Source organism: Sander lucioperca, chromosome 12 (genome assembly GCF_008315115.2).
Source record: "Sander lucioperca isolate FBNREF2018 chromosome 12, SLUC_FBN_1.2, whole genome shotgun sequence".
Classification (NCBI taxonomy): Eukaryota; Metazoa; Chordata; class Actinopteri; order Perciformes; family Percidae; genus Sander; species Sander lucioperca.
Genome location: NC_050184.1, coordinates 34,253,617 through 34,266,651, shown reverse-complemented (window position 1 = coordinate 34,266,651; position 13,035 = coordinate 34,253,617). Strand labels below are relative to the sequence as shown.

Sequence of the window (13,035 nt, the reverse complement as noted above, 5' to 3'; positions counted from 1 at the left end):
TAATTCGCATGTTTAAAAAAAAAAAAAAAGTCCCCATTAGCTTGAACTAAGTAGTTTTCCACACTGTACACAGAGTAGACAGTAAGGCCTATTGCACAATTGCAAATATTAGCCTACATGCGTTACGTTAGCATAAACGTTGCTAATTAGCATGTTTTTTTAGTATATGTCCACATTAGCTTGAAAGTAAGTAGTTTTCCACACTGTACACAGTGTAGACAGTAATGCCTATTGCATATATTCTGTAGCTGCTCATTAACGCTTCACTGAAGCTATATCATACTCATATTGAGTGAAATAAAAAAATAATAATAATAATACCCAAAAGCACAGGTCTGCGTGCTTATCTATCTATCTATCTATCTATCTATCTATCTGTCACATATTCCTCATCTGTATCCCAATTCACTGATGTGTTTCTGCATTTTAGGCTGTGATAAGAAGCAAGGACTGCACTTTGCATTATTAAATAATAAATAATTGCCAGATATTTTGATTTCAGATATGGGGAAAGCTATTAAGAGCGCACGCTTCAGGAGTGTTAAGATTAAGGTGGTGAGGAGGTGTATCGCTGGCCGTGCAAAGGTTTCTTACCTTAGTCAAGGTCTTCCCCAACCCAGCACCAAACAGACCCACCCTTCAGACCCTTCCACATCTGTTACACCTGGTTGAATCTGATGATGAAGCAGCTAGCTGTAGTTCATGTTCTGAGACTGCATACAGTAAGGCAAAGAAGAGAGAGATTTATACGGTGGCCGACAGGGGCAAACGCCCTGCAACTTAAGAAAACACACGCAAATAGACAAAACACAAGCAAATTAAGAAAACAACTTAATTAATTTGACAACACATGTGCAGCATTCAGCAAACGCACTGCAAATACCACAACACAACCAAATACATAAACGCACTGCAAATAAAAAACGGTGCAAAAAGAAAAGCACGCAAACCCCGAAAAAAGAAGCGATGCAAAAAGAAAAACAACTTCATTAATTTGACAACACATGTGCAGCATTCAGCAAACGCACTGCAAATACAACAACACAACCAAATACATAAACGCGCTGCAAATACACACAACACAATCAAATACATAAACGCACTGCAAATATGAAACGATGCAAAAAGAAAAGCACACAAACCCAGAAAACAAATGCAACAAAAAGAAACGCAGCATCCAGATTACACAACGGAAGTTCTCCAGACCTCTAGAGGGAGCAGCTAGTGGAACAGCTGGATTTTCGACCGTTATTAACCAATATTAAATTCATATTATTATTATTATTATTATTATTATTATTATTATTATTAGCCTACTATTAATAACATAATATATTATTAATATACAGTCTATGCTCCCGTCTCATGCCCTCCCGGCTGGTGCTGTCCCCGAGCTTCGGCTTTTCAAAATAAAAGCTCGCGTCTGGTCCGCTATGTGTTTGTACTTTGGTGTGTTGGATGTTTGTGAACTAAACAGTACGGCAATCATGCTAATGAATACAATAACTTTTTCAGCAGATGTCTTACTTACAACACGATGGAGTTAGCAAAGCAGTTTTGTGTTTATGTGCGGGCGGGATTTATTCACTTTGTTTTTTGTATTTCAAGAGCGAATTGCTCCATAATATGAATACAGATTAATCACTTATTTTGTTGGTAACCGTTGTTGTATAATCACAATATTACACTTGAGGAGGCCTACACTTCAGTAATTTCGGACCTCGAAATTAAACCCTCTCATGTAATATGGCTTAAACAAACGTCAACGTTAAACGCTGATGCAGTTTTAAATGTTTTATCACCACGAGTTTACAGATGTCTCTGCTGATTGAGTATCAGCTGACCTGAGCCGAGACACACCCACCAAACGAGAGAAAACATATCTCAAACATAGATTTAATATTTACAGTCTATGCAGTCTCTCTCTCTCTCTCTCTCTCTCTCTCTCTCTCTCTCTCTCTCTCTCTCCCCGTGGGGTCGAAAATCCAGCTGTTCCACTAGCTGCTCCCTCTAGAGGTCTGGAGAACTTCCGTTGTGTAATCTGAATGCTGCGTTTTTTTGTTGCATTTGTTTTCTGGGTTTGTGTGCTTTTCTTTTTGCATCATTTCATATTTGCAGTGCGTTTATCTATTTGGTTGTGTTGTGTGTATTTGCAGCGCGTTTATGTATTTGGTTGTGTTGTTGTATTTGCAGTGCGTTTGCTGAATGCCGCGCATGTGTTGTCAAATTAATGAAGTTGTTTTTCTTTTTGCATCGCTTCTTTTTTCGGGGTTTGCGTGCTTTTCTTTTTGCATCGTTTTTTATTTGCAGCGCGTTTATGTATTTGGTTGTGTTGTGGTATTTGCAGTGCGTTTGCTGAATGCTGCACATATGTTGTCAAATTAATGAAGTTGTCTTCTTAATTTGCTTGTGTTTTGTCTATTTGCGTGTGTTTTCTTAAGTTGCAGGGCGTTTGCCCCTGTCGGCCACCGTAGATTCATGCCTGGGATGCAGTCAAGGATGACATGCTTAAGGTGTCGTTTGAATGTTCAGCACCAATCACTACGCAGTGTGTTGTCTGCCTAGAAGATGCTGATTATAGGTGCATTGAGTGCAGCACAACTGCAGTCTTTTGTGAGGCTTGTTTGAAGAGGACTCACAGAAATTCACTGCACCTACCTGATAAGTGGAATGTAAGAATAATAGCATGCAGTCATACATACAGACATAGCTAACTCAGTCATTTTAAATAGATTCATTATAATTTTGTTACGGTAATATTTTAGCACTATGTTGTATCAATTATTTGTGTCTTCAGTCTGTTGTTTTAAAAACTTTGTTAGAGCTATCAATCTTTCTTACAGAATGCCTACTATGAGCCATCTTCCCTGGGGTTATTCCTATACTTACCTGAAGGCCATAGCACCCATGCTGTGTACATGAAGGACATGAAGGTCATTGTCAGCACAGGTTTGTCATTTTACATTGAAAAAATGTGTATGTAATGTATTTAATTTTAAGGTTGAGGAATCCAATCCTATTAAATGTGGAGTAATGATTTCCTGTAAGAAATTAGTCAAATTTGTGATGCATTTTAGAAAATTATTTTCTGACATTAAGGTATAGGTGACACACTCAAGTGATTTTGTTTATGCTGATATGGTAGTCTCTATAGTAGTACTTTATGTTTTTATTTTATTTCCCTCTTTTTATTTGGCAGGACGGCTCTGCACCGTCACTGTCAATATGTGTGCGTGTGAACCAGAAGCCTGCACTCTGCTAAGGTACGGGCTCTGGCCAGCAACAGCCGACAAGCCCCAGACAGCCTTTTTCATCCCTCTGCTAGAGCTTTTTGTTTGTCTGTCACTGGAGTGTCAGGTTTCTGTTGAGGGATTTTGCAACACTCTACGCTGGAAAAACAACCTTACACTTGCAGAGGTAAGTCAGTTTGCAGAGGTCAGTTAGAAGTCATGTCTGTGAAGTGAATATTTTAGTTACTTTCATGGAAGACTGACCAGTCCGCATACATGTGACAATTGGACCTTCTACTTTGATTGTACTACATCATTATTTATGGAACCGTCTAGGATTATATAGTTGCATGCAAAATTATTATTGATATTTTTCTATAGAAATAACGTCTGAGTAAACCACCATCACCTTGGCCTTTTATTTAGGAGATGTAATTTTATGAAAAGGTTTCTATGAAAAGTAAAGGTTTTCACTGACTGCTGCTTATACTGTAGGTTAACGCACTCTACAGAGCCCTGAGGCCTGTACGAAGTAAGATTTGGCGTTAACGAGCTAACTTCAGGTTCAAGCCAGGGTTTTCTGTATCACGAAGGTGGATCACTTGTTACCGGGTTCAATCACCGTGGTAACTTATGCTGAACGCCTAACCTGGTCGGGAGCAGGTTAAGTTGGAGATCAGAGATCAACCGGTGTAAAAGCACCACCTAACGACCAATCAATACTCGATTGATAACGGCGTCACCGTTCTTAGAAGATCAGGCGGAGCTCGGTGCGCAGAGAGAGAGAGAGAGAGGGAGAAAGGACAAGTGTAATTATGGTCAGATCTTGGTCCTGACTGATAGGGAAGTGATATTAATAAGCGTTGTGATTTACGCATCTACAGCGTCGGCTATTTTATTGCCAGCTTTCCTCCTGTTTTAGGAAGCAGCGACTGTATTGCGTTTTGCCTGCAAAACCGTGTCTGTGTTATTCATATTTATGTAGAATTATAATTTGCTCTTCTTATGTAAAATATGCGGCTCTGGTAGATGTTTGTGATTGGTCGTGCTGCGCAAACACCGCCTCTTTTATGTGAACGCGCGCGCCGCTGGATTGGGAAACCCTGGGTTGACTGAACTAGTTGATAACCACCGTTGTGACACAGGTTATGCGGGACCGCGGTTGTTAGGGTTAGTGAAGCCGGATAACTGAAAGAAATCCAGGGCATGTTGATCTTGATTCGTAGTACGAGCCTCTGGTGGGAGAATCCATATCCCAGTTTAGGCATTACCACTTTCGACAACGAAGTTTGGTAGATGTTTGCCCGCAGTTAGATGATGGGACCACATGCCCAGCATGTCCAAAGGTTGGTTGTAGTTCCAGCATGGTTTTTGTTTAATTAACCATAATTGCAGTTTTTATGACCTTTTTTGGTCATTTTGTTCTCTGGTGCAACCTGCATTTATGAAGGCTGTATGAGATTAACCAGGATTACTGTAAATGTTTGTTTCCCAGACGGATGGAGATATGATAGTGACATTGGTTGCAAACTTTGGCCTTTGTGAGGAAGCAAAGCTCAGGGACAAGTGTGGTTGAGCCATTTCATGGAACCCGCATGTTTGTTGATGAAAAGTATGTAGAGGATTACCTTCTTTCACATCTTGACAGCTCAAAGCCTAACGAGGTTAGTCACAGTTGCAGAATACTGTATTAGGACTGAAAAATCTGAGTCCATGACATGTTAGATGTAACTCCTGAAAGAAGACCATTATTCCTCATAAATCTAATAGTTCCTTAAATCTTTAGGACTGCAGTAACTTCAAGGCTGGCAACGTTCTGAGGTCCCAACAACAAGCAAAGAAACTTTATGTTACAGGAGTGTTTGGAGCTTCCTGTCGTCATGAAATGCCGCTAATGTTTGTCAACATGAGCCAACGAGAAAGGCAAGTAGTGACATTTATGACTATTGACTCAGTCAATATTCAATGCTTAGGATAACATGAACCTAACATAAGCCATTCAGTCTACAGTTGCAGCCTTCGAAGGCTGCAGACCCTGAATTGGGAAACACTTATAAATTATTTTTTTTTCAATCACCAAATATGAACCTCATGGAATGTATATGGGAGATTTCAAAATATTACAAAATTTAAACCTTGCCACCATTCTAATTTTCACTTTTATTTATATGTTTGGATCATTTTGAGTGTCCTTAAGTCTTCACTTTTCCTCAGTATGAAGTGTTTCATTATTCACATTTTTGTGTTGAAATAGATTAGCCTATCCTTTGTATGTCATTGATGAGCTTCTTCGAAGATGTGAGGACAAGAACATACACCTCAGAGTAGTCTGACATTTCCTGAGTTGTTGCCTCACATTTGCGTGTAAGTACTTTTTTTTTGTGTAAAACTGAATTATTGTTTTGATAAAAGACCTTGACAAATTAACTCAAAATTATGCCATACTTTGTTCAATTAGAAACCAGGGGAGGGCATACCACACAACATCTCCTTGGCTGTACCAGCGTTTCACATTTATGGACACAAATTGCCCTGCCAGGTAAATTCATCATTCACTCTCTTTTTGGCCTCCATTTTTAATGTGTAGTACAAATGCCTTAAAGTAATCTTTATTCTAACATTTCCCCACCTGGTGTTTGACTTGTTTCAGAGATGCACTGTTTAATGATATGAAGTGGAAACCACTTACAGTGTTCATATCTCTCCGGGTCAAGTTAATAACTATAAGTGGGTGATTGTTGTAAGCAAATTTTGTTTTATTTTTGTTTATTTTTTATGCAGATTAACATCTTATTTCTATAATTATTACATGAATATAAAGTAATAAAATGGACAGCTTCGCTACTGATTTAAAGATAAAATAACATAAACTGTACCAGGGCCCTCTCCTGCTCCAAGCCCTTCAAGTCTGAAAGGTCAGGGTGAAAGCATTACACTCCACTCATGAAACATACAGTAGGTCTGCCTGCTCCTGTGAGAGACCAGGGACAATAATTATTCCCCATAAAAGTCTGAAACCACAAGCAGAGCAGGAAATGGAGGGCAAAATAACTCACTGAGCCGCAGTGGTGTAAAATAAAATATAATATAGGAAAATATCACATGACGCGCAACTGCACACAGCAAGCTTATGCGCGTACACACAAAAATGAACACTGTAAGCAGACTACTTGATTACTATAAACAAATTATTTAAACAGCATTTGTACAGGAATTATTCTGTCCCAAGCTGATCCATATAGGCAGTTGGTCGCTGTAACTGTCATCACTATAAGCAGTTTCCACTGTAGTAGGATAATGCTTAGTGTCAGTGTATGTGATATTCGAAGACTTTGCTTTAATCACAGATCAAGTACAGCACCAGGCGGCTTGAAGGGTTTGGGCTCACATATGGGGAAGGAATGGAAAGGCTGTAGTCTTTCCTCCGAAGATTTGCCAGAGTCACAAAGGAGAAGACTCCATCTCACCGCCTTGACCTGCTGACTGATGCCCTTTTACATTATGGATGGAGGAAATCAACTGACCTGGGTTTGTCCACTGCTGTATAACCTGTCTAAATGTGTTGTTCACTGTTACCACTGTGCCAAGTTGTTTAATGTCTAAACATTTGATATATTTTGGAGTTAAGCTGATCACACACAAATTGGTAAACATAAGTACATTAAACTTTCTTTACAGAGGTGCAGCTCCTGCAAAGATTAGACAGAGCAGAGAAAATATCAATTCTCGCTCAAGAAGACATCTCATCTGTCATCAGAGAGGCACCAGGTAAACCCTGCACATAAAAAGCAGTCAACAATAGTTGTGAATGGAAGAATTTTCGATTCCATTTACACGTGCATTTTGTGAGTATGTAGCAATGACGGTTGTCTTGTTTCCTGTCATTTTGTTGTTGCCTAGTGTTGGTTTCTGAGCGAGACATGGAGAGATGGAAGAAAAGGGAGATGGAACTAGAACCAACAGAAACCGATAAGTATGCAACTGAAGTGAATGCGTGAATGTCTTGAATATTGTAATAAGGTCATGAATATTATTAACAAAGACTATTGCAAATATGTTATACTTACCTTTCCATGTACAGTAATGAAATACAATCCTGTAAACTGTGTGGGTAAAGAAGTAACATGAAATGAAGCACTTTATTATAGCAGTAGTAATGTCTTTATCTGTTCTCCTGACACTGTAGATGGAAAAGGGACTACATCATCAAGCTGATTCAGTTCTACAAGTTCAAGTAAGAGTTCAATGTGTTGATGTAAGATTATATAGTAATTACACCCATCTTTAAGTAACCTACTGATGGGCTTCAACATGGAAGCCTAGGTGTGATTACATAGCTATGAGTGAGACAATAACAGCATATTTTTTTAGGAAACTCACAATGGTAATAAATTCGGGGTCTTCAACGTTTTTATTAATTACCTACAGGCCCACCTATAAGCAGCTCAACTCATAATATGCTGGATTCATCTTAAGACCCAACAATTTTTGAAATTTCTTTTTAAAAATGAATAATTTGGAGGCCCCCCCCCCCTCCGCATTGACTCTGAGGACCCCCTGTTGAAGATTCCTGTTATAAATGAAGAGTTGCTATAATGCTGCAGTACCACCAAGGCCTTCCTTATAACTTCTACAGTGTTTGGTCAGGTGTACTACAGTAATGATTTCTGGTAGGTAACCACTGAATTCTTGTGCTGTACTTCTTGTAATGTATAGATCTGGGACTCGTGAGTTGTACATGGAGGATGAAACAGAGTAAGTAGGCTGCATCTGTCTGTTGCTGTTCTCTGATCAAGTGTCTAAATAATATTTAATAATATATTTACTTGCTGACCATTGTAGAATTGAGAACTCTCTGCTGAACATTGAAACAAAACACCGCATTGGGAGAAGATGGAAAGAATCTGATCTAGACTTCCAGTCTACCCTTAAAGATGTTGACAGTGACCTCAGAGGCCAACTTATATGCAAGGCTAGAACTGAATCAAGGGAGAGAGCAGTCCTCCTCCATCTGAAAAGAAAATATCCAGGTAAAGTGCTGTGGATAAGTAGATAAAATAAGTAGATAACATTTAAGATCCAACTTTTCAAAGGACCATAATACAAACTAATGAATTCATTTCTTTGCATGTGTGTTTTCTAACTTTGTTTCAGATGGGTAGGGCATTGCCATTAGACTGTCCAAGCAGGTAGCCAACTCCAACAACAGACTGAGACAAGCAATCAAGGAATACAACAGTATTCAGTGGCCACCGCAGATGAGCATCTTCCCTGCAACAATTGATTTTCAGGAAGCATGCGATCCCTCTTGGCCTGTCTACTTCTGCTCTGATGACACTGCAAGTATAGTTACCTAAACCTAGTAACCACACTGCAATCACTCTAGTAACCATCTGTCAACTGCTTAGTAACCACAACTACCTGCCAATCATTTTCATCAACCACCTGCTAACATGAGATAGCACTTTGTTTCCTTATGTCTTCTACTAGATTGAAGATGATGTTTCAAGGAGTCTAAAAAGGCGTGGAATTGATGCCTTACATATGAGGACATGGGCAGCTGAGGAAAAGCACATGCTTTACCAGGAAATGAGAACTGTAACTGAACACCTCCAATCAGCAGCATGCCTTTCTGTGCTCTGCCATCAATTACACAGAGCAGCCTGGTGCAAAAGCTGCTCTCATCCAACATCTCAAACAGCTGGAAAGAAAGCTACATCATGCCACTGTGATGTTTCACCAACTTGTACCAGACATTGTTCCTGCAACACGTAGTTATGTCATCCCAGAAAACCCCTACCTGTCTCAGGACCTCCCCATGTCAAGTGTACAGACACTGGTATACAATGATGATGATGACAATGACAGCAACTAGCACTGTAAGCACTCATGACTAGGGCTGGTTTGCTGCTTCCTGGTTTTTAATCAATAGTTTGAGCAAGCTTGTATGCTTTGCTATTTATCATTAAAAATGCCTCCTTAATTCAGCGCTAACCAAAATTCATCAAACTGACAGTTTAGGTTCTGTGTGTTTTCATTGTAACTGATCAGGATCTAATTGATGCTTTGTTGCTGATTAGTTGATTAGTCTAACTGCAAAAACGTCCATGTTTGTTTTTCTTGAGCTGTGAACTGTCAACTGCCAATGTGAACCAAAAAAAAATGATTTAAACAAGCTGTTTTTGGACAAACACGTTTTTGTATAAGCTGCTGTCTAAGTAACTTTCATAAAGTTTATTTTCAATGTTTGGTAGCAGAAGGTTTCTGGAAGTACATTGTGTTGTAGGCGGAGTTTGTGCGTTCTACCAAAGAATTTCTAATAAGACTGGCTTTGGTTCTACTAGAGGTTCTACAGTGTGGTTCCGGAAGTAAAAATCCCATTTATTTTCTCCATAAGGATTTAGATTTTCTCCATAAGGATTTAGATTATCAGCCATAATGTCTATGTGGTTGTGTAAAGAAAAGTTTCTGCTCCTGTAAAAGCTAGAGGTCTGTATGAAATCAACCTTGTTTTAAGAAAAATGTGCCTTATCTACGATCTTATTGAGGAAAAACTACACTACCGACAATGTTAAACGTAACAGCAACGTCTCTGATTGGTCCAATCTCGCTGTTACCATAGAAACATTTACCCCGCGAAAATACTAACGTTACTTTTGCCTTTTTTGCCGTTTTCAAAATGTTTTTTTTTGTGCTTAATCAAATGGGTTATGCTCACTATTCATCTCGTAGCTGGTTGTCATGGTTACAGGCTTAAAACTCTTTATATCAGCTATTTTCGAAAACATCAGTGAAACAATTGAATGAGGAAAAACACCTCCGGAACCAGAGCCATTAAAAAATTGGGCGGTCACTGTTGAGCTCTATATATCTGAAATAAACCAACATATTACCTTTTTCTTAACATGTACCGTGTAATTACTAGTTCGGCTTTACTAGATATTTGATACATTCAGTAGATATATCTTTTGACAACCCTATTTTACAACCCTAATTTGCAAACCAGAACTACAACAACTGTAGTGCTGATTTGTATCAAGCTACATGGCGTGGCTATAGGGAGTTGTAGTTTTTAAAAAGGTTTAGGTTGTAAATATTGAGATGAGAGTAGAGTGAGGGGTTTAGGTGTATAGTAAACACATCTGTAATCATTTCAAATATGTAATTGTTAAATTGGTTAAAATTAATTAAATTACATTTTAACAGCACTCCCAGTTGTTGACTATAATTACTTGATAGATGAGGCCAAGAGCTTTTTATAACACGGTCCCATGTCTCTAACCCCTTTTGTTACTGAATTACAAGCATTAAAACATGCACCAGGGTGACAAAGGTATTTGGTTCAACTCTACAACAAAGTTTTAATTTTGTCATTTCACGGACACAAGCCATCTCAGGTCTAGTTTCAGAGAGCACTTTCAAGGCTCAATCTATAAAATTAAGCTTTTTGTTTGTTTGTGACTGTGTAAACAGATTAACCACACACACACACACACACACACCCCTTGCCTTGTTTAGGTCCAATGAAGACAAAGTCCACAACTGCATCCAAACAGGTCAGAGTTTCAACGTGCTTCGGGGGATCAGCACGCTGCCAGCAGCACATTGTTGCCCAGGGATGTCTGGGAAATCTAACAACTGGATTAAACTTTTAGTGATGTTCTCCTCCATGTGTCCTTTGTTAGTTTCTCAACCCTTTCCCCCAGCTCTGTGTCTCATGTATCTCTTCACTTTCCCTTCCTTTCCTGTCAAGGCAGAAATACTGTGCAACAATTGATTCTCTGAATTAGAGCTGCACTGATTAGTTGATTGACAAAAGAATTAATTGGCAAATATTTTGATAATCAATTGATCATTTAGGTAATTTTTCAAGCCAAAAATACCAAACACTCTCTGGTTGTGGCTTCTCAAAATGTTCTGTTTTATATCATTAACAACTTTGTGTTTCAGACTGATGGACAGAACATGATATTTGTAGACGACAGCTTGGACTCCAAGAAGAGTTTTCTGACCAGAAACCAAAATGATTAAATCGATAATGAAAATGGCCGTTTACTCTCTTTGATTCTGGATTTAATTTGGATGTATATGAAGTTGTTAATTAAAAAAAGATTCTTCGGCTGTAATCATCGAGTCCTAAATTCTGTTTTGAGAAGATTTTATTGCATATATACACGGGTTAAGGTTCACTGTGTGTTCTATGTAATGTAGCACTTGACAACACAGCAGGATTGTAAGAACAGATAATCATTTCACCAAACCAAATATTTGTTTAGAAGTGGTTACATACTGAACATCAATATTTATAAATGATCTTTGTCAGATTGGATTATTCACAATTCAAACGTATTGCTGTGAATATTACAGTTGTAATCTAAATGGCTTTGACATGATAGTGTGATAGCCAATCAGATTTTTAGGTGCACGCTTTTACTTCACAGACACCACTTTACAAGACAAGAGCTTTTACATTTTCCCAAAATCATGAATATGTTGTCGTCGTACAAATTAAACACAACATAAATAATCCGTCGACACGGAAAATCAGCGCAGCTGCAGTATTTTACGAACCTCTCCTGAATGCAACTCCATGTCACACACATGCCACTTTAAGAATTGTACTGCATCATTCAACATACTAAACATAGAAATATAATCAAGTCAATGGCCAGCACTAAAACAGAATTAACCTGAAAACATTTGAAGAACACAGTGACATATCGTTATACAGTACATAGCTTTCTTTCTTTTTTTTTTTTTTTAGAATACAGGACACACACACACACACGCACACACACACACACACACACACACACACACACACAATATTAATAATTAGAGAGCAGCGTAACAGTTAGTCAAGTTTCTCCTCAACACTCTTTTCTGAAATAAAATGAAATACATGTTACAAATAAAGTTAACATCGCAGTCTGTAAGTAGTAGAAGAAGTTTCAACTTGATGTTTGGTCACTTAAATTTGGGACTTTGGCTACAATTCCTACTCGTTTCATCTGATGTGGATGTAAACACCCTGAAATCAAAGCTGAAAGTCTGCACTTTAACCTCATACTTACTTATTGTGTCATTTCAATATCTAGCGTACTGGAGTGCAGAGCCAACGCGACGATAAATGTGTCACTGTTCAGATACTCGCAGGCCGTGCTGTTTATCGCCGTTTACCTGCTGTATGCAACAAAAAGAAACTTGAAAAGTTGAAATAGATTTTTAAGGAAACTGACCATGATTAAAATATAAATACCTTCCATGATCATTTGATCTGAAATAATCAGAGAAAGTTGTAAAAAATAAATAAGGACTGGATGGTAAAGGAGAGTTAAAAGTCTAATCACAGCCACCCGTGATGAGCTTGTGCTCGTCTCTAGTCTTGGTCTCCATTTGGTCTGCGTGCAGCGCTTCAGGCTACATTTACATGACAACGTTCACGCTAAACACGGAAAACTTCTTCCTTTTACGTTTAAAAATAAAAAAAAAGTTCAGCGTATGGACGCCATTGTTTTGAATGGACTGCAGGGTCAACGTTCACTGGAAGGCGAGGGGTAGGCGGGGGTGTAGTCTATGTCTGTGACGTTCCACTTCCGGGATTGCGCCGTTGCTGCCGGAAAATCCGCAGAATTTAGGCTGGATATCCGTTGCCTAGGGCTTCCTTTGTGTTGGCGTTCTAAACTCCGGTGGATTTCTGAGGACTATGGTTAACTGCTCCTCAGATCTGTGCAGGGTAAATCCAGACAGCTAGCTAGACTATCCTATACTGTCCAATCTGAGTTTTCTGTTGCACGACTAAAAC

General features: G+C 38.7%; 4 long non-coding RNA genes across 4 annotated transcripts; 3 read left to right on the top strand and 1 right to left on the bottom strand.

The window, feature by feature from the left end:
• The first annotated feature begins 2,478 nt into the window (after nt 1-2,478).
• LOC118496538 lies at nt 2,479-3,543 on the top strand. The gene is made up of 3 exons (XR_004899108.1): nt 2,479-2,672; nt 2,844-2,949; nt 3,200-3,543. It is a non-coding gene; the product is annotated as an uncharacterized LOC118496538 (long non-coding RNA).
• A 3,141-nt stretch (nt 3,544-6,684) lies between these two features.
• On the top strand, nt 6,685-7,196 carry LOC116043650. Its single transcript, XR_004103517.2, has 3 exons — nt 6,685-6,758; nt 6,909-6,998; nt 7,131-7,196. It is a non-coding gene; the product is annotated as an uncharacterized LOC116043650 (long non-coding RNA).
• A 214-nt stretch (nt 7,197-7,410) lies between these two features.
• LOC116043649 lies at nt 7,411-8,568 on the top strand. Its single transcript, XR_004103516.2, has 4 exons — nt 7,411-7,464; nt 7,947-7,985; nt 8,073-8,260; nt 8,385-8,568. It is a non-coding gene; the product is annotated as an uncharacterized LOC116043649 (long non-coding RNA).
• Nucleotides 8,569-11,371: 2,803 nt separating this feature from the next.
• Nucleotides 11,372-12,888, bottom strand: LOC116043748. The gene is made up of 2 exons (XR_004103540.2): nt 12,305-12,888; nt 11,372-11,851 (listed from the first exon to the last, which is right to left on the bottom strand). It is a non-coding gene; the product is annotated as an uncharacterized LOC116043748 (long non-coding RNA).
• Nucleotides 12,889-13,035: the final 147 nt, after the last annotated feature.